Raw genomic sequence first — 21,989 nt, forward strand, 5'->3', positions numbered from 1 at the left:
GCATAAATGTGGGTGTCAGCACAGAGCAGCGTGTCCCAGCCACGCTTGCGTTCCATAGACAGCACCACATCCTCATAGTCCATTTGGCACAGCAGGGACTTCAGGGTCCTCACTGCAAACCTGAGTGCAGAGCAAAGCCCGGGTCACACTGGGAGCACTGGCTCCTACCCTGGCCATGTGGCAGGGACAAAAGGACTGGGATGGAGCACCTGTTGGGGCTGGTGGGAAGGCCGTGTTCTTCCTGGCATCCCTTCCAGAAGGTACCAACCGCCTCTGGCATCTCTTTGGTGCTGGAGAACACTTGGAAGAGCAGATGCACAAATAACTGTGGGAAATGCTCCATCACTATATCTGGGACACAGCGCTCCTGGAGGATCTTCCATATTACCACAGTTGCCTGCAAAGGACAAAGCCCCCCGAGACAGGGCTCAGTGCCGAGGTGTTCGTGTGACAGGGCCCGAGCGTGGCAGGGAGAGGCCCAGAGAGACACAGGGGGAGCAGCGGGCCTGGTGGCCCTGCAGCTGTCCCTAGGCCAGCTTTCAGGCCCTGAGGCAGGGAGATGCAGTGGGGAAAGGAGGATGGAGAGCTTCTGGACAGGCAGCCTTGGGGCCAGCAAAGGCCACTGGCAGAAACTCACAGCCAGGACAAAGACACCCATTTTGTTCCCATCGAAGGTGCACGTGCTGTGCTCTGGCCAGCTCCCCAGCACATCCAGGAGTATCTGCTGTGCCAGCTCTGCAGTCCAGGGTGAGCACATGATGGTCTTCCACATGGCCATGGCAGCTCTGTGGGGTTAGAGATCTGTCTCAGGGGATCTCAGACACAGCACCGTGGCCTGGGCATCTCTAGGGGTCCGAGTTGACCACCGGCTCTGCCTTTGCCCACTGCCCCTCTCCAGCAGCAGCCAGGCAGCTCAGCCCTGTGGGGACAGGCCCCTGTGGGGCAGCGAGGGAGCATGGCAGCAGGCTCGAGGGCTGACGTGCCAGGGCTGGGAAAGGGAGCAGCCAGAGGGCTCTGGAACCCTCTGTTGGCCAGACACCTGGCACAGGCTGTACAAGGCGATGGGTTGGGGTGAGCCCTGAGCCCTCTGGGCAGGTGGGCCCCATACCTGTCACAGGATGGGGCCACACGCAGGAGTGTCATTACTGCCTCATTTGGCTGCGCTTCTGTGAGATACAGCAGGGCATTGTCCAGCCTGTGCTCACCAGAATCATTGGCCATGAGCCACTGCTGGATGTATCTCACCATGGCAGCACCTGGAGAAGGCACAGGGAGACTTGGAAAGCTGCCAGAGGGAGCAGTGTTCCCAGGGTCCCCAGAGAATTGCTTCCCTTCCCACCGCACTGCGATGGCCTCAAAGGCTCACAGGGGACAGCACTGTGGCTTGGGAAGCCGTGTGACTCATGGGGGAATTGAAGCCTGGCCACAGCTGCTTACTTGCTCAGCACTGGAAAAACCGCTCTGCACAAGCAAATTCAGCAGGGCAGCACTGGTCTCATAGCCAAGGAGTTCTGAGAATGCTCTGAGCCCAGGGCCCATGGCACTGGTCTCTTCCTGCCGAATTCTCTTGATGAATTTGCAAACGAGCTGTAGGAGAAGGGCAAGAAGCCATGGAGAGCTCCAAGCGTGCTACTGGGCTGAGCAGTGCCAGCAGGCCCAGCCCAGGTGAGGATGGCTGCAGGTACCTGTGCTGTTCTGTGGAAGCGGCCATGGGCGGGTTCCTGCTCTTGTGTCTGGTCCAGGGCTGCATCTGGCAAAGAGTGAGAGCAGCCAGGACTGAGGGGCTGCGGGAGAGGCCGGAGAACACAGCCCAGCCCTGCGCTGCCCAGGCAGGGACAGCCCTGGGATGCCCCAGGGGATGGAGCACGGCCACTGCGGGGTGTCTTCCCAGGCCCCTCTTCCGTCCTGTCCATGGACACGGCCCCAGGGGATGGGATGGGATGGGATGGGATGGGGTGGGATGGGATGGGATGGGATGGGATGGGATGGGATGGGATGGGATGGGATGGGACGGCATGTGACAGGATGGGGTGGGATGGGGCCAAGCTGGCTTAAGGCACCAGCCCTGCGGCCTGGCTCTGCCACTCACCCTCCTGTGGTGGATTGAATGGCACCACCTCTTCAGTCTCCTGTGCTGGGGCAGCTGCAGGGCCGTCGTCTTCCTCCTCCATCCAGGTCATCTTGGGCAAGCTCAGGGCTCCCTGCCCCATGTCACTGACCAGATTTCTGGCTACCCTCAGGAGAGATGCCTTGGAAAACTCTGGGGCACCAAGTCCCACGGTCTGCCCTCAAGGGCACCTGCAGAATTGAAGCCTCGGAAGGCCACAGGTCACCGAGTCCTGTGGTCAGGCCTCGAGGTCAGCTGCAGGAACAATGACTCAGAAAAGCTCCAGGTCGGACAGGAACGAGCTCGCTGTGCGGGGGCTCCTCACGACACCGCTCTGTCCCGTCCTATCCCGTAGCCTGCTCCGAGCGCAGTGGCGTGCTCTTGCCACTTCCAGCTCCTATGTCAGCACGTGTCACAAAGGGCCCTTGGACACCCGGCTCCATTCCATGCCGCATGTGTCACAAAGGCCCCTTGGAAACACTGCCACCTGCCCTGGGGCCGCCCCCTGCCCACCCAAAGTGGCCCAGGTTGGAAGGAATCCCTGGCCCCAAGTGTCTGAGACAGCCCAACAGGATCTTTAGGAACGGCTCAGACCATCAGCAAATGCTTCCCTGCTCTGTGGGCTCAAGGCAGCAGAAGAAGCCCCCAGGGCTGCTGACGCAGCCACGCTGGGAAGGGCACGGGACCTTCCATGGGAGCTGCTGCGGCGTCCTCGGGACACGTCCCAGCCCGTGCCATCCATGGATTTATCCATGGGTGTAGCACACACAAGGAACTGTGGGCCAGGGCAGGAATGCTGCTCTGAGCCCTGGGTCCCAGGAGCGCTGGCACCAGCAGGTGAAGCAGAGTTCCTGCCCAGGCAGACCTGCCAGCCCCTGAGCCCTTGCAGGCCTGGTGCCGTCTCCTGCCCCAGAGACCTGTGCCCCTGGGGGCTTCTGTGCCAGAGGGAGCCAAACCCACGGGCACTGGGGGCTGTGCTCCTGCCTGCAGGGGCTGTTGGCAGGAGCACCTGGAGCAGCTGCTGGCAACAATGAGTAGATGGCAAAATGGTTAACCCTGCCCCAGTATAGAGATCTAAGTGGCCAATAAGTACAGCTCTCCCCTCTTGTTCCCTGCAGCAGAATCAGGACCATGAACAGAAACAGTCACAGATATTCTCTCTGTGCCCCATAAACAAAGCTGTGCCAAACCACAGATGCTGCCTTCAAATTCCAGCCTAGACCTCTCACCTCCCAGACAACTCCTTCCCCAACACACCTCCAACACCAACACCCTGCAAACTCCACACAGAATCCCTCAACATCCCGCCAGGACTCCCAGCTGTCCCCGTCCCTCTGCAGAACTTTCCCACCCTCCAGCAGACCCCCTGGTTCCCTGCACGTGCCGTGGGATGGCACTCAGGAGGATCTGCTCCAAGGCCTTCCCCGGCAGCAAGCTCAGGCTGCCAGGCCTATGGATCCTGGATCATCCTTCCCACCGAGCCTTCCCGTGCACAGCTCTTCCATTGGCACATCTGCGCTCAGCTGGGACTGCTCCACTCACCCAGGGCTGCTGGGAAAGGATCAAGAGCAGCCAGCTCCCTCTGTGCTCTTGGGGAAGGTAGAACCTTCCACAAGAAAGCAACTGGTGCCACAAGGAGTGAGTGGCATCAGGCAGCTCAGGGGAAGCCCCTCAGGAATGCTGTATCCTGAGGGAACACTGTTGGCCTTGACCTGTTGGCACCTGCAAAAGCTTCAAATCAGCTGCCTCAGCTTCCAGGGCCTCTCTTGGCCAGCATCCTGACGTGGATGCAGGACGGCTGCCAGGCACTGCTGGGACCCAGCGGGACAGGACCAGCTGTCTCGTGTCCACGCAGCAGCCCTGACACAGCTAGGGCCATCCCGAGAGCAGACAGACACTCACAGGCCAGCAGAGAGGAGCAAGGAGCCCTGGGCTCCTCTCAGGGTATCTCAGCTGGGCTCGCTCCACAACACGCCCCCATTGGAAGGCCTGCTGATGCCCAGCTGCCAGAAATATCTACCTTGAGCTCTCCAAGATGCACAGGGAGAGCCAGTGAGAAGGACACTTGGGAGGCAAAGCTTCCAAGCCTTTTCTGAGGCCAGGCACACACCAAGATCAGCCAAGACTCTCCACCACGCTGCCTGGCCCACCCAGGCCAGCTCTGTGCTGGCCCTGGGCCACAGCAGCTCCCAGCAAGCAGGAGGCAAATGCATCTTGCCAAGAGTTCAAACACAGCAGACAGGGAAGATGTGAAAAGTGAGTGTGTAAAGGCCTTTTAATTCACAGCTCCCACAGAGAGCTTTGGGGCTCACAGATGGACAGAGATGTTTCTCCTCACTCCTCTGTCCAAAGGGGGGTAACACACGCTGCTGCAGGTGCTTGGGTTGGTCTCTGCAGGTCCAGGTGGATGCCAAACCTGCTCTTCACAGGCTTCTCCCTTGCCCTGCCCCTCTGCCAAGTGCAGTGGGCCTCAAGGACTGAAAGGAGCACAGAGAGCCAAAGGGGGACACTTGCACCTGCATCACTGGGAGCTCCCTGGGAAGCACTTTCCTTGAGAAGCAAGCCCCTGTCCTCTGAAGGTCTTTCCTCAAATGTGCAGCTTTTCTGGTCAACACCAACACACCCTTAAGAAAAGCTGGCAAGGCTGACGACCTTCATGTCCTTTCAGGACAGGCACTCCAGCTGTAGCTTGTATTACCCCAAGTGCGTTTCCAGGTGGAGGCTCAGATGTGCAGCCCCAGGACCTCTACAAACACAAGCTGCCCGCTGCCTCTTCACCTGCCTCAACTCCTGCCTGCACCCAGGGCACCAAAACCAGGCTGTTCCTGACCAGAGACCTGTCTTGGTTTGAAAAGACAGGAGTCTGTGAAGGAAGGCAGGAGCCTCCTGTGAAATGGAAAAGGTAAACCCCCTCCCTCTGAATTACAATTTCGAAATTAAAAGGCTCTCAAGCAAAGATATGGAAATGGGAATAACTGTTCTTTACAAGGAAAAACACTAAAAAAAATGTAATTAGTACAAACAAAACTAGTGATATAGTAAGAAACCTGACACCCTGAGGACTGAGGATATTGGGAATAGTCCAGTTAAATGCTGGCTGCTCCTCCTGGAGTGGCAGATGAAATGCTGCTGAAGAGGTGATGCTGAAGAAGGGTGTAGTTTTCTCTGAAGGTCTGGTGATGGAGTAGATGGGCCTGGTCTTCCTCTGGGGATCCAGCAGGGAAGAAGCTGCTCCTCTGGGAATCCAGCAAAGAGACTGTTCTGATGGCCCAAAAAATTTCATGCAGGTAGGGAGCCTTGACTCCTCCCTCTGGGTGGAGCATCTCACAATGGGATGATGTAACTTTACCAGTCATGCAGTGAGTCATTTAATGGTCCATTAACAGAAGATATCTCCCCGGAGGGAGACATTGTTCTTGGAAGAGATAAGAACACTGCCCAGCTTAACAGAAGATACCTGAGCCACCTCCAACAGCTGGCAATAGAACACATGCTTATCTTACAAGCCAGGTCATTATACACCCCTTACTCTATTTCCATCTTCATCACAATTAAGTCTTACACCCAGTTCTCACTTAAGACCAGGTTTCCCTGTGGTACACAACAGGTTTCCCCATCTTTCTGCATTACCTACCAAGTGTAACCAGGTCCTTGAGCAAAAATAATCCCACGGATGGGTTTGTCTTTGCCTGAGGTGGGATTAATCCAAGCAGTTTTTCCTAAAATACCTTTCATATGTACCACAGGGACTTTATCTCCATGTACTGTGTGTAAGGGTTCTGGCTGGGCAGGACCAGCTCGATTGATGGACCCTCGGGTGTTGACCATCCAGGTTGCTTTTGCCAGGTTCTTTCCCAGTTTCTAAATGTTCCCCCACCAAGAGCCTTCAGGGTAGTCTTAAGGAGTCTGTTGCACCGTTCAACTTTGCCGGCAGCTGGAGCATGATAGGGAATATGATATATCCATTCGATACCATGTTCTCTGTCCCAGGTGTTGATAAGGCCGTTCTTGAATTGGGTGTCATTGTCACACTCAGTTCTCTCAGGGGTGTCATGTCTCCACAGGATTTGCTTTTCCAGGCCCAGGATGCTGTTCTGGGCAGTGGTGTGAGGCACAGGGGAGGTCTCCAGCCATCCAGTGGTGGCTTCCACCATGGCCAGCACGTAGCGCTTGCCTTGGCGTGTCTGGGGCAGTGTGATGTAGTCAATCTGCCAGGCCTCCCCATACTTGTACTTGGACCACCACCACCATACCAGAGGGGCTTCACCCGCTTGGCCTGTTTGATGGCAGCACACGTCTCACAGTCATGGATAACCTGAGAAATACTTTCCATGGTTAGATCCACCCCTCGGTCTCGTGCCCACTTGTAGGCGGCATCTCTGCCCTGATGACCTGAGGCATCATGAGCCCATCAAGCCAGGAACAACTCCCCCTTATGGTGCCAATCTAAGTCTATCTTTGACACCTCTATTCCTGCTGCCTGATCTACCTGCGCGTTGTTTCTGTGCTCCTCATTAGCCCGACTTTTGGGGACATGGGCATCTACATGATGGACTTTCACCGTTAGTTTCTCCAGCCAAGAGGCAATGTCTTTCCTTATATCAGCAGCCCAAATTGTTTTCCTCTATGTTGCCAGCTGGCCTTTCTCCACCTTCCCAGCCAGCCCCACAGAGCATTGGCTACCATCCATGAATCGGTATAAAGGTAGAGCTTTGGCCACTTCTCCCTTTCAGCAATGTCCAGAGCCAGCTGAACGACCTTGAGTTCAGCGAGTTGGCTCGATCCACCTTCTCCTTCAGTAGCTTGTGCAACTTGTCATGTGGGGCTCCATACAGCTGCTTTCCACTTCTGGTTCATCCCTGCAATGCAACAGGAACCGTCAGTGAAAAGAGCGTAGCGAGTTTCCTCTGCTGGTAGTTGGTTATATGGTGGAGCTTCTTCAGCCCTTGTTGCTTGTACCTGCTCCTCTTTGTTAGTGAGAACAAAGTTTTCACTTTCCGTCCAGTCTGTAATTTTTTCCAAAATCCCAGGGCGATTTGGGTTTCCAATACAGGCACGCTGCGTGATGAGAGCAATCCACTTGTTCCATGTAGCTCTGGTAGCATGGTGGGTAGTAGTAACCTTCCCTTTGAACATCCACCCCAGCACCGGTAGTCAGGGTGCCAGGAGGAGTTGTGCTTCCGTGCCAATCACCTCCGAGGCGGCTTGAACTTATTCATAGGAAGCCAAGATTTCCTTCTCTGTTGGGATGTAGTTGGCTTCAGACCCTCTGTAACTTCGGCTTCAGAATCCAGAGGTCGGCCTTGAATCTCACCAGGCACCTTCTGCCAGAGGCTCCAGGACAGACCATGGTTCCCAGCTGCAGAGTAGAGCACATTCTTGACTTCTGGTTCCGTCCTGACTGGGCCAAGGGCTGCAGCATGAGCGATCTCCTGCTCGATCTGGGTGAAGGCTTGTTGCTGCTCAGGGCCCCAGTGGAAGTCATTCTTCTTGCGGATACCCAGGTAGAGAGGGCTCACTATCTGGCTATACTCAGGAATGTGCATTCTCCAAAAACTTATGGCACCTAGGAAAGCTTGTGTTTCCTTCTTGGTGGAGGGTGGAGACATCACCATGATCTTGTTGATGACCACAGTGGGAATCTGACACTGTCCATCTTGCCATTTCACTTCCAGGAACTGGATCTCTCGAGCAGGATCCTTGACTTTGCTCTTCTTCATGGCAAGGCTTCTAGCAGTATCTGGATGATCGTCTCACCTCTCTCAAACACTTCCATTGCCATGTTTCCCCATACAATGATGCCATTGATGTACTGCAGGTGTTCTGGAGCCTCACCCTTTTCCAGTGCAGCCTGGATCAGTCCATGGCAGATGGTGGGCCTGAGCTTCCACCCCTGGGCAGTCGGTTCCAGGTGTACTGCACGCACCTCCAGGTGAAAGGAAACTGAGGCCTGCATTCTGCTGACAGAGGAATGGAGAAAAACATATTAGCAATGTCAGCAGTGGCATACCACTTTGCTGCCTTGGACTCCAGCTCGTGCTGAAGTTCCAGCATGTCCGGCACAGAAGCGCTCAGTGGTGGAGTCACTTCATTCAATGCTCGATAGTCCACAGTCAATCTCCATTCTCCATCAGATGTGTGCACAGGCCAGATGGGGCTGTGGAAGAGTGAGTGGACCTTACTGACCACCCCTTGGCTCTCCAGCTCACAAATCATTCTGTGGATGGGGATCACGGCATCCCGATTCGTTCAATACTGCCGGCCGTGCATTGTCGAGGTGGCAATTGGCACTCGTTGCTCTTCCACCCTCAGGAGTCCTACTGCAGATGGGTTCTCTGATAGTCCAGGCAAGGTGTTCAACTGCTTAATGTCCTCTGCCTCTGCAGCAGCTATGCCAAAAGCCCACCTGAGTCCCTTTGGGTCTCTGTAACAGCCATTCTGGAGGAAGTCTATGCCCAGAACACACGGGGCCTCTGGGCCGGTCACAATGGATGTTTCTGCCGCTCCTTCCCAGCCAGGCTCACCTCGGCTCCCAACAGGGTCAATTGCTGCGATCCCCCCGTCACTCCGGCAATGGAAACAGGTTCTGCCCCACATGTCCTGATGGCAGTGGGGTACACTGCACACCAGTATCAGCTAAGGCTTCATATTTCTGTGGTGCTGATGTGCCAGGCCAATGGATCCACACTGACCAAAAGATCCGGATTTCCCGTGCCTCTCCCTGGCTAGAGACAGGGCCCTTCAAGCCCTGGTTGTTATTTCTTTCCTAGGCATACATGGCAGAGGTACTTTAAAGGTGATCTGACAGATCACACTCGGCAGCTTGGTCATGGGAGGTTGAGGCTACCTTCACTTTACCGGAATTCCCTCAGTCAGTGCTTCCCTCCTTGAGCTGACACACCCACAGAGCCAGGACAGAAATGGGTTTCCCATCCCACCTTCCCATGTCTTCCCCATGGTCACACAGAAAGAACCCCAGGCCAGCCCGTGGGGCGTACCCTCTCTCTCTGGCTGGGGAACAATGGGCTCTGACTTTGGGGCCTGTGACTCGCACTGGGGCAATGTGGGAACTGTTCCTCCTCACCTCCTCCCTCATCTCCCTCATCTCCTCTTTGAGTTCCTTGACCACAGCAGAGACATGAGCCAGCACTGGGCCATGGATCATACTCTCACAATTTCTCAGCTGTTGGCAGCAGAGCCCACTGTCTCTCGGCTGTTATCGGCATTAATCGTGGCAATGAACGTGGTGTACTGAGATGGCCCCAGCCTTGCCAGACTCCACAGCATTTGCCCTGTGCACCTGACCTTGTCAGGGTCATTATCATGCTGTCCATCCCTCCCAAAGAGTACCTCAAATGCCGCCACTTCCCTCAGCTGTTGGATCCCTTCCTCAAAGGTTTTCCAGCACGTTCTGTGCTGGTGCTCCTGCATTCTCTCCCTGTGGACAAACCTCTCTCTGACACCCATTAAAATCCGCTCCCAGAGGGAAAGGGACCATGGCTTCCTTACAAAAATCTGATTCATACCTGAGTCCTGGGTCAAGGGTCCCAAACTCCTTGCCTCACCACCCTCCAGCTGGACACCTGTACCCATGAGGTCTCAGACTTGTAGTCAGGTTGTATAAGCCTCACGTCTCCGTCGTACAATGCCATTGTGCAGGTTACGGAGACTTTTGTACATCAGGGACTTGGTGAGGATCACAACCTCTGGCTCCTCTGTGGGTTGTGAGGGCCCTCCCTTATCTGGGTGCTCTGATTCCATCTTAGACCTCCTTGTTTCTACAGGGGCGACTGCTGCTGGCTGTGGCTGCCTTTGTGGCTCAGCTGGAACCTGGACAGTTGTAACATCTGTGGGTTCCACTGCTGCCCCATCAGACTCTCCTTTTTCGAGGCAGGGGAGGGCTTCTCACCAGCTGGGGAAATGCACTCCTTCAGCACCTCCTGCATCTCCCTCACCAGACCCCCACCCAGTCTGGGTGGTTCATATCTGGGGTGGCTGTGGGGCAGGGTCAGGCTCTGGGGCAGCAGCATCCCTGGTCTCTGGGGCCGTGTCAGGTTCTGGGCTGGGTGTCAGGGTGGTTATCCAGGTTAATCTTCCCTTGTCTCTCAGTGCCAAATAGAACAGGGCTAACAGCAACACCAGCCCCTGTATGATATCATTGGTATTTGGAGTGGATCTGAACCCCTCACAAACTGGTGGGGCAGACCCAAAGAGATGGTTAAAGGCTTGGGAGAAAATTTCCCCCCGTGTCATTTCCTCACAGTAGGTGCCATTATTAAAGTAACCCCAAAAGCACACAGTTAGTGTGTGATAGCTGTGAATCCATGTGCCTGCTTCCCAGAGGAAGTTAAAAATCCATCAATTCTTCCCCTTATCCACCCATAAAACAAACCAGAGAACAGCCACAGCAGCCTTGGCTGTAGGAGCCGTGTTTAGATCAGGGCCTGCAAATGGAGAAATGCAGCCACGGTTCCGTGTCACCCAAACCAGGGCAAGCTGGAGCACAGGGTGCCGCTGAATGAGGTTTCTGTAGCAGCACACAAAAATTGGATTACTCAAGAACTGTTATTACCTTTTTTGTTCCTGTGCCCTCGAGCCACACGTTGGGTGCCAAAATCTGTCCTGGTTTGCAGAGACAGGAGTCTGCTAAGGAAGGCAGGAGCCTCCCCTGAAATGGGAAAAAAGTTGTAAAATGTAGACCCCCCTCCCTCTGAATTGCACTAAAATTGAAGTTAACGGGGGCTCTCAGGCAAAAATATGGGAGCAGGAATAACAGTTCTTTATTAGGGAAGAAAATAAAAAGATAAAATAAACAATGCAGTGAACCAACCTCTAACAGACAGCGATGGAATACATCTTGCCTGGCAATCTAGGACAACAACTTATTCAGCATGAATCACATCAATTTACCACAGGCTCCTTACCCCCAGATATTGCCCACCTGAGACTGACATCCCAAAACATTTTTAAAAAATTATGCATTTTTCTTCATAACTAAAATTTAGTTAAATTTTAATTAAATGAATAAAATGAATTATTTTTAGCTTAATAACAATTAAAATTTTATTTTGCTTATGCATAAAAATATTATTCTATATTTTATTATTTCATCTTAATGCTTGTATAAAAAAATCTCTATATGTTTTTTGCAACCCAAAAACTTTGGTCTTTGGTTCTAAGTAACACAATTCCCTTCATTAGTTCATTGACCACTATTGGCTATTGATTTTGCTCTCTTTATTCTAATTTCCTTTCTTTTTATTATTTTTGTCATCACTTTTTATCATTTTCACAGACAGGATAAAAGCGGCCACTTTGGGGCCCACGGAGACATTTCTGGGGCACATTTGGGGCAGTTTTGTGTCTGGGGAGGGAATTCAGAGAGAACTTGAGGGTCTGGGGACCCCTGGGGGAGCCGGGCGGGCGCTTGGAGGGGCACTCAGGGATCCTGAGGGGCAGTTCGGGGTCCGGGGGAGCACTCGGGGGTCCGGGGCCCTGGAGGTCAGCGAGGGGAATTTGGGGCTCTTCGGGGTCCGGGGGAGCACTCGGGGGAGCTTGGGGAGATTTAACCGGGTTCCTCAGGGCTCAGGGCGCGGCAGGAATTTTAGGCGCGGAACCATGTTCTGAGGGGATCTGGGGCCGCGGGGGATGAGAGGGGAGGAATTCCCAGAAGTGGCTGAACCGGGCATCTGTGGGGCTGGGAGCACTCTGGGGATCCGAGGACGCTTTTGGGGGATCCCGAATGGGTGCTGAGGGCACTTGGGGATCCCGGAGGGTCTGGGGGACGCTTACGGGAGAAATGAGGGGTAGATACCGGGGGGCGTCTGTGGAGCGCGGGGCATGACGGGCGTTGTAGTCCCGGTCCCAATGGGGCTCTACTGGGCTGCGGGGCATGATGGGAGATGTAGGCAAAAGAAAAGATGGCGCTGACTTCAGGCACCGCCCTAAAGCCACGATACCTGGCGCCGATTGGTTAGGTACTGTGATGGGCGGGAGCCTCGGCCAATGGGAGGCGGCGGGGGCGGGAACAGCCCATTCAACACCTCCAGTCCCTCCCAGCGCAGCCCAGTTAATCCCCAGTACAGCCCAGTACAGTCCCAGTGCCCCTCCAATCCCTCCCAGCACAGCCCAGTCCCTCCCAATACACCTGAGTTCATTCCCAGGCCCTCCCAGTTCCTCCCAATGTCATCCACAGTAGGCCCCAGTGTTGCCCAGTCTTCCCCACAATATCCCTGGTTTGTCCCAGTATCCCCCAGTTTCACTCCCAGTATGTCCCAGTGTGTCCCAGTGTACCCTCACAGTCCATCGCAGTCCACCCAGATTCCCCCTCACTGTCCCTCATGTTCCCAGGCTGTCCCAGTCCCCCACAGCATCACTCCCAGTATGTCCCAGTGTGTCCCACAGCATTCCCAGTGTTCCCCAGTATGTCCCAATCCTCCCCAGTGTTTCCAAGGACAATTTAATTTCTCAGGGCTGCCGTGGCAGCCAAACCCAGCAGCGGGGTCAGTGCAGTGCCCATGGCCACAGCCCCTTGCAGTGCCCAGTGCAGCTGGGGCTGATGATCCACCCTCACAGCTGGCCCAGGGCCAGTCTGGAGTGGTTTTGGTGGCACCTTGGGCTGGCACACACCTGAGGAGGGTGTCTGTTTTCATGGGGAAACTCAGGGGTTTTAGATTGCTCACAAATAGAAAAAGGGAAAGCCCCTCTTAGGCTGGGTGTAGCCAACTCTGCAGGCACAGCAGGTCCCAGGAGAGTGAGGACAGACAGGATGGGCTGGGGCAATGTGGAGCAAGGTTGTCCACGCTGGGCCAGAGCTCAGGGCACAGCTTCTCTGAGCAGGCCAGAGCTCCTGAGGGGAGACCCTGGCTCAATATCAATCACAGAATACTGCAATCGCCACTGATCTAAAGAGAAATGCAATAAAATACACCCTTTAAAATAGGAATGTGTATTTCTTACAAGCACTTTGAAATCTTTCTCCACAACTGGAATAGGAAAATTTTAATGACCCTCTCAGGGCTTTGGTGTTGTTTACATCAGACTCAGTCCCTGAGAGTGTCTTCAAAAAACTTCTCAAGAACTCAAAGTTAAATTAAAACTCCAAAGTTTCTTGAAGTTTTAATGGGTCACACTGAGGACAGGACTGAGAAAGTGTCCCCAGGTTCCAGTCAGAGCAGAACACTGGTGGCAGAGATGACAGCTGGGGACAAGCAAGGGAAAGGTGTCTCTGGTGCTGAGCAAACCTGGGTGTGTTTCAGGAATGCAAAGGGCCCAGGCCTGAGCCCCAGCCCCTGGCAAGGCAGATCCTGTCCCTCTCTCATTGCTCAGGGCTCTTCCCGGGATGGGCACTGGCATGTGGGGATGTGCAGTGCCAAGGGCAGGACCATGGGACAGCCCCTGCCAGGCTGCTGAGCAGGGACAAGGAGGCACTGAGGCCCCAGGGCTGCAAGGGTTACTTGTCCCCTGGTGGCCTCAGGCCCAGGGCCAGCAGCCATGGCCAAAGGGCTGCACAGGTTGGCTCTGTCAGGGCCTTGCAGCTGCTGCACATCCCTGTGCCCTCTGCAGCCCAGGCTGTCCCACGGTGTCCCTGCCCTGCGCCTCTGTCCCTGCAGGCTGTCGTCACCCCCAGCTGCCCCACCTCGCTGGCCCTTCCTTTGCTGGCAGCTCTGCCTCCTGCTGCCCCTGCCCGGCCACACAAAGCCTTGGGCTGATACCAAAAGGGTTCATTCAATTTTTACTCTGCCTGGGAACTTTTAACACAGGAACAAGGCGTGCAGGAGCTGCTTTTCCAGCCAGGACAGTTGGAAGTGTAGAAGACATCTGGCTCAAGGGTGCAGTGATAAAAAAAGCAGACTGAATCTGGGAACTTGGGTTGGGTTTTATGGCAATGGGTAAATTGTAATACACATTTAGTGACTGTGTATAAGCAACACACTGGTAGAGTTTCATGTCCATATAAGGTTAGGAGTTATCCCTCACTAGACCTCAGGCCTGACTAAATGATCCCCTCTTAAATAGCAAATTAGAGTAAAGGAGCCTTGTTCTGATATTTCAGAGATTTGGTGGCCATGGGGCCTCACAGAACCCAGGAGTCAGCTGTGACTCTGTGCAAACTCATGGAACAAAGGGTCCATGGTGACACAGTGGAACCCCATGGAACCAAAATCCATTTTGGCACACTGGGGCCACATTGAACCAATGGTCCATTGTGACACCACGGATCCAAGGAGACCATTGTGACCCTGAGAAACCTCTTGGAACCAAGGGGCCATTGTGACACAGCAAGGCCTCGTGGAACCACAGGTCTATGGTGACACTGCAAGGTCACACGGAACCAAGGTGGCCATGGAACCAAGGTTCTGCCATGGAACCTCATGGAACAAAGGGACCATGGGGACAGTGCGGAACCAGGGAGACTGTTTTTGGCAGTAGGAAAGCTCATGGAACCCCAAGTCCATTGTGACACAGCGAGGCCTCATGGAACCAAGGGACCATTCTTAAACTGTGTGGCCTCATGGATCCATGAGCCATTGTGACACAGCATGGCACCTCATGGAGCCAAGAGTCCATTATGACACTGTGGGGCCCTGTGGAACCAAGGGGACCACAGTGACTTTGTGGGGCCTCATGGAACCATGGAGACTGTTCTGACACTTTGGGACCCACTGGAACCAAGGGGCCATTAGAGCATGGCAGGGCCTCATGGAACCAAGGGGACTGCAGTGAACACTGTGGGTCTCCGTGGGATGAAGGGTCCAATGGAACCATTGTGTCACCATTGTGTCACTCTGGGGCATCCTGGAACCAAAGGTCCATTGTGACCCAGCAGGGCCTCATGGAACCATGGAGACCATTTCTACATTTTGAGGCCTTGTGAAACCAAAGGGCCTCTGTGGCACTTCAGAGCCTCGTGGAGCCGAGGGGACCATTGTGACACCGTGGGGCTCAGTGAAACCAATGGTCTGTTGTCACACTGCCAGGCCTTAGGTGTGGGTGCTCTGCTTGTTTTTTCTACCTGTGTCCTGTCAGGATTGAAGGTACTTGAGAGGATAGTTCATGTTCATACTCAGGTGCTTCTTGTTTCTTATCAGTGTTGCAGCCTCACAACTGTGTGCTCTGCAGTCTTTCATTAGCAAGTCATAAAATGGCCAAATATCTCTTGTTACAAGGTCTTTTAAAACTATCCAACCAAGAAATGACACCTAAATTATTTTCCCTTTTAACCCAATAACTGATCCCTCGAAGCCCGCAATGTGGACTTTTCTGTCCAATCACAAAATATCACCCAAACCCATGAAGAAGAAGGTAAGAAGAAGGTCAATAAGAAGAACCTGTCTCCACCCTAAACTCTCCATATTGCTTCATATTTATTACTGTGTTCTAAAACCCAAACTCTAAGTTTTCTACTCTGTGATAGTATACACCTCTAACCAACTACGCACTTGTAACCCCAGTGCTATTAATCAATTTTGGGAGCCTTCTCCAAAGCCTCAGGTCAAATGCAGTGTTCTCTTGCAAGTCTGTTGTTGCCTCTCTCGAGGCAGGGCGACCCGGTTTGAGAAAGACACGACAACTCACTTACAGGTCGTTTGGGCCAATCACTCATGAACACCAATGTGGTGGATGGCAGAATGGCCTTTATTTCCTCTTTGAATGGCCTTATATAACTATTGTCTGCTTACATCATCACTAATCTCCTATTGGTTAACTAGACTGGCGGGGCAGGGCCCTATCTTCCCGTACATCTCGGCAATCTTCCAACCAAACTTCCCTGTCTAACCACATTTTCCCCCCGGCCATGAATAAACAAAACTACATAACACAGTGTAATAACAAAACTGTTAGCTCAAAATTGTGTTAGTTATAACAGTATAAGTGTAAAAGTTGTAATAGGCAAATTGCAATGCTTTAAACAACTAACGTAACCATAAAAACTACTTATGACAACTCTCTGTTCTAACAGCATAATATCAATTCTGCTTAAGCAAGCTCTAACAAATTGCACTAACTTGTTAAGAACACAAGGACCAAAAAGCAACGCAAGTAAAATCATTATGATTGGTCCCATTAAAGTGGATATTATAGTGGCAGCCCAAGGAAATTGGTTAAAAAGCGAGTTTAACCAGCTTTGCTGAGCATCTCTGTCCTTCTTGCATTGCGCTAGCCTTTCCCTGAGTTCTGTCATTGAATCTCTGATTACACCTGAATAGTTGGCATAGAAACAACACTGCTCTTTCAGGGCGGCGCACAAACCTCCTTGGTGCATAAGTAATACATCTAGTCCTCATCTATTTTGCAACACTACTTCGGAAAGCGAATCAGGAGACTATTCTAAGAAGGAAATGGACTTTTAAATTCTTTGTAGAACTTTGTCGATGGTCATTTGAAGTTGTGTTAGGCTCTGTCTTTGGGATATTATGGCTGGGGTGCGGGTCACAGTACCCGTTGCTCCTAAGCCGAGGAGCACCACAAGGGTAACGCCTGTCATCAGCTCTTTTTTGTCGCTGAACACTCTTTCCCTGGTAATGATCTACTTCATCCTCTGTGTGGTACAGGATCCTAGGGACAATAGCGACTTGAACACAAAAGTCGTTAGTACCATCAAAGTCTTTGATATACAAGGGCTAATACCTGTATTGTTGCAGGCCCACACTCCCGAGACTGAGGGAACAACCCAGGAGTATGATTTGTTGATGACAGTAAAATTTTTACAATTATGCCTATTCTGTTGAATTAATTTTTGGCTGCCTACACAGGTTCCTTGGCCAGTAATCAAAGCCAAAGTAATTCCTCTCCGGGGGGTGCTCCATCGGCATTGGGTTGGGTTGGGATCCTTGGAATAAGTAAATGGGACATCGAGGGCTACATCCTCGTAAAACGGAGGATTGGTGTCATAGCAAAGCCAGCAGGAGTTCGTAAGGTTTGGTTCAGACGTGTTCAGTGACTGAAAGGCAGCGTCTAGCATACGGTAAAATAAGTCATGAGGGGTTGCTTCGTGCACAACACGGGGAAGCAAAGGACTTTGTATGGTAGGCTTGGGTATAGTGTTAGCTGGACTTACTGTTTGGAGGTTGACTACAACTCTTTCTGGGGACTGCGCCTGGTCTAAAAGTTTGTTGGGTCCTATGGCGGTGTTAGGTTGTGGAGGGGCCTTAGTGATCTGGACGACTGTGCTCAAGTCTGTGCCCCATTTATGGAGAAATATGGACCACATTCTGCCTAAAAAACAACCTTTATCTTGGGGCTGCAAAACTGTCACCTCTAAATGGGTATAGGTTCCACGCAAGTGTACATCTACCCTACCATCCATCCCAAAAGTGGGTGTCTTACAGCCATGTGGCCAATACTTCATTTCTAAAAATGCATCTTTTTTGACGGGATTCCATCTATTGCTGGTTACAATGGTCTCGCAGCCCCAGTATTCACAAAACCAATATCCTGGATAGGTACAATAAGCTTTCCCTGGGTTGGAGCTGGGGCACCAATAAGTTCCACAATTTATACACTTACCAATGCCCAGTGGATGAAACATATCTTTGAGGGTGACAACAAAACTGGGGGCGTTGGCTACGGTCTTACTCGCTATTTCCCTGCCATCAGTAGGATTGCGGAGGAGCCACGTGTATGGCTGATAGGGATGGTATTCTGAGCTTGTCTCCCCTATACAAAATAACAGCAGGAACAGGAGAATACTGAGGCACGAACATTGGTTGGGGTTTACCATTGCTGGGTTCTTGAACGTCATGGGAATGGTCTCGCCTTTTTTTCACTTTCCATTACTGTAGCACAGAACTGACGGGGGTAGTCACAACTCCAGACCTGTTAAAAGACTCTCAGAATTTTCATTAGTTTTGTTGTGCAGCATTGGTTTTATGGACCTTAGCGGACACCATTTAATGTCACTATCCTTTTTTACTGCAGCATAACCCTGGTCTGCCAGTACCAATTTCCACCCTGATTCCCACTCTCCCAGTTCATTTTTAATACTGACTGGTGGGCCTTCCTCTGGTGCTTGAGTGGCCCAGTGTTTTTTAATGGGACAACGTGTTTTGTCTCCCCTGGGGAATTGGTTCAACGCTAACAAAGCAGTGGCTAGCAGGCGTGGTTGCTCTTTTGGGGGGATGTTTTTGGCGAATCCTTCTGCCTGAGCTAGAGTCTCTAGTTTGGACTTCAGGGTCTGGTTGGCTCTCTCGATGATAGCTTGCCATGTGCTGTTGTATGGAGTTCCATGTGTCAGAGTGATGTTCCACTTGGCAACAAATGACTGAACTGATTTAGAGATGAAGTGTGACCCACTGTCTGTCTTAATTTGCTTTGGAATGCCAAACCATGCCATTACCATCAACCAATGCTGGACAGTTGCCTTAGAATTTTCTTTTGCATGCTGGGTTGCGATAATCACGCCGCTATACACGTCCACTGTTACTGCAAGCCAGGCTCTGGGCTTTAATATTTGACAGAAAGTAAAATCTGTTTGCCAGATTTTTGATGCTTTTAGACCTCTAGGATTGACTCTGGTGGACCACAATGGCGTTTTCTGGCAATGAGGACAAGTGGCCACTACATGTCTGGCGTCTGTAAGTGGATTGTTGCATGTTTTAGCAAGCGCCTTGGCTCCCACGTGGAGCAATTCATGTAATTGTCGTGCATCTTGCAAAGTCCAGAGTCCTTTTGCTGCGGCGTCAGCCTTGTCATTTCCATTCTGGAAGAATCCTTTGACGGGACTGTGACTGTTAATATGGATGATCGATACGGTGCTTTGCCAAGAAAAGAGTGCTTCTTTGATCATGATGGCTGCGGAGGACATTGAAACACCTGGTCTGGACATTGCCTGACAAAGCTTGGCGGTGAACATAGAGTCTGTCACGATGCTGAGGTGTTCGGATTGGAACAGTCCACACGCCAATACTATAGCGGATGCTTCCAACTGTTGGACTGATAGCGACTTGTCAATTATCTTGACACACTGCCAATGCTCTCCGCTTTGCCACACCACAGCTGCGGTAGAGGTAGTTGAAGATGCATCTGTAAAGACAGTCTGCCCCGGTAAAGGTCCATCTATAACTTTCTGTGGAAGATTGAGGTCTACCGTTGCTAGTAGCTAAATCCATGGTGGATTTGTAGTGTAACACAGTTCTCCTGCAAACCCAAAGAGGGCCAGAGCTAGATGCTCTGAGATTGCCACAGATGAAGCTGGAATCTGTTTACGAAAGGGTAGGTATATCTTTGCAGGTTCAAAGCCTAAATGACTCAAGGCGAGCCTCCTGCCTTTCATTATAAGGTTTCCAAGGCATTGCGACCCCTGGGGTGAATGCACATGATGTCTTCCCGAAAACTACCCATTGTATTGGTTTAGCTATGTTAGGGTCCCTTGCGCCAATGCTCCTACCCCCACCTCCCCCGTTAAAGTGCACGTACAAGTCCAAGGGTAAGCGTGGGTTCCATCTGGAAAGGACTCCAGTAGACATTTGCTGCTCAATAAAGTCAAGTGAGCGTGAGGCTACTTTGGTGAGAGTCTTTTGTTCCCATGGGTGTTTTCCTTTAAGGAGCTCATACAGTGGGGACATGGTTTCTGGTGGGATTAGGACAACATTGCGCAGCCATTGCAAAGATCCCACTAATTGTTGTGCGTCATGGAGTGTCTTAATATCACGGCGGACTTTTATTATTGGAGCTGATGCGTAAGAGTTAGTGATCTTTACGCCTAAAAATGTGACCGAAGATCCTTTCTTTATTTTTGCATCTGCTATTTCAAAACCACTGATCTTCAGGACTTTTGATATCGTTGACACAAGATGATCTACTTGGTCTGGGGTTGGTGCGGCGACAAGGATGTCGTCCATGTATTGCACTAAGGTGGCATTCGGGTTCGCGGTTCGGACTGGTGCTAGTGCTTGGGCCACAGTAACCTGGCAGATGGTGGGAGAATTGATCATTCCCTGGGGAAGCACTTTCAATTAAAATTGTAGGTTTGGCCGCTGGCCATTGGGGAACACCACGGAAAAGGCAAATCACTCTTTATCTTGTTCATGCAAGGATATGGAAAAGAAACAGTCTTTAATATCGAGCACTGCACATGGTTGGTTTTCTGGAATCATGGAATTGGCTGGTAACACTGTTTGCATTGGACCCAGGGTCTGGATTTTCTTATTTACGGCACGCAAGTCGTGGAGGAGGCGAAAGCCTTCACCGCTGCATTTTGGGATGACGAAGAATGGCGTGTTCCATGGGCTGACAGATGGTTCGATATGTCCTTTTTCTAATTCTCGCTCAAGTAGCTGAAGAAGAACTGACATTCGAGGCTCGGGGATAGGCCGCTGCTCGACCCACACTGGATCAGATGACTTCCAGGTCAATTTAACTGGGGATGGTGGATACGCCGCAGTGGCCCTTAGGGTAAATTTGTCACCTTGCATCTTAGCTGAGACAAGGCATCTTGCCCTAACAAAGGTGGGACATTGGATAGAACATAAACATAAAAGTTGACAGTCTTTTCAGGCCCTTTTTCAGAGTGTAAGGTAATTGCTATTAATTCTACGCTTTTCTTGGCGACTGAGACTCCTCCAACTCCACCTATGGTTGAAGCTTCTTCTAACTTCCAGCTTGGGGGCCAATATGTTTGTGGGATAACAGTCACGTCGGCACCTGTATCTATTGAAAAGGGGACACTGATGGCGATGTCACCTGGCTGGGAGCAGCGCGAGGACATGTGCTGTTGACAGATCCCCCATATTATTGGGGACTGGTCGCATCCCACTGCCAGGGCCACCCAGGGACCCCTCTGGGGGTGACAGGGGCCTCGTTCCCCACGTTGCTCTGCTGCATCATGGGCGTGATTGATTCTTGCGGGGGCATTGACTGGGCTATAAAGTTGGTTGCCTCCCGGGGGGGCAGCAGGTTCGGGAGATGTTCGCCCCATTTGGGGTTTGCATAGGTGGGCCGCTAAATATCCCAATGGAGAGGGGGCCGCATGCAGCCCATCTGCCCCCTCCCCTGCCCGTTTCCCTGTCTTTTTGATTTGCATTCTCGGGCAATGTGTCCCTTCTTGCCACAGGCCCAACACAGCCCTCTGGGACAACTCTGCAATGGAGGGAATGCCGGACCACCTGTGTCGAGGCGATTTTGCACAGTCATTGCATTGGCAATAGCAGTGCAGACTGCGGCCTGGATTGGAGCTAAGTGTTCTTCTCTCGCGACATGTTTAATCATCGTTGCAATGCTGGAACCGGGTGGCAGAGAGCGTAGGATTTCTTTGGTGGCTAAATTACACTGTTGGGGCAAACACTCGATAACAACTGGGCCCTTGGCTTCTGATGGTAAGTTTGAGGAGTCTACAGCTGCTTGGAGATGGTCTACAAACTGAGTGAAGCTCTCACTCTCACTCTGTCTTATAGTAGACCATGGGGGTGGTTTAGCAACCACTCTGCATACTGTACGCATGGCCTCTTTGGCCGCACGGGTGGTAGCAGCTACATCTAGGGCTCTTAAATTCTGAGCTTGTGCCTGGGGGTTAATCATTGTTGGGTCCGTGCCCATTAGCTGTTGCAAGCTGGACCCCTGTAAAGGGTGGTTTTCCCCTGAGACCTGGGTCAGTAACTTTACACAATTGTCTTTCCAATTCCTGCCTGAAAACTATCATTCCTGCCCCGTCAAAAATTATTTTGCATGTCTGTTTAATGCCAAAGGGGAGCATATCATCATTCCCAAAGACATTGTCAATCAATGTGGAGACCATGGCAGAATTGATTCCTTTGTCGGCAATTGCTTTGACAATCGACTGTACGTCTTTTGCATTTATGGGAGAATAAGTCTTTTGCCCATTTGCTTCCCAAACCAGGAATGATAAAACCCCAGGCAGGACCCAATTGGCGCATGCACTCTG

The sequence above is a fragment of the Lonchura striata genome, chromosome 31 (assembly GCF_050655825.1).
Source record: "Lonchura striata isolate lonStrDom1 chromosome 31, ASM5065582v1, whole genome shotgun sequence".
Lineage (NCBI taxonomy): Eukaryota > Metazoa > Chordata > Aves > Passeriformes > Estrildidae > Lonchura > Lonchura striata.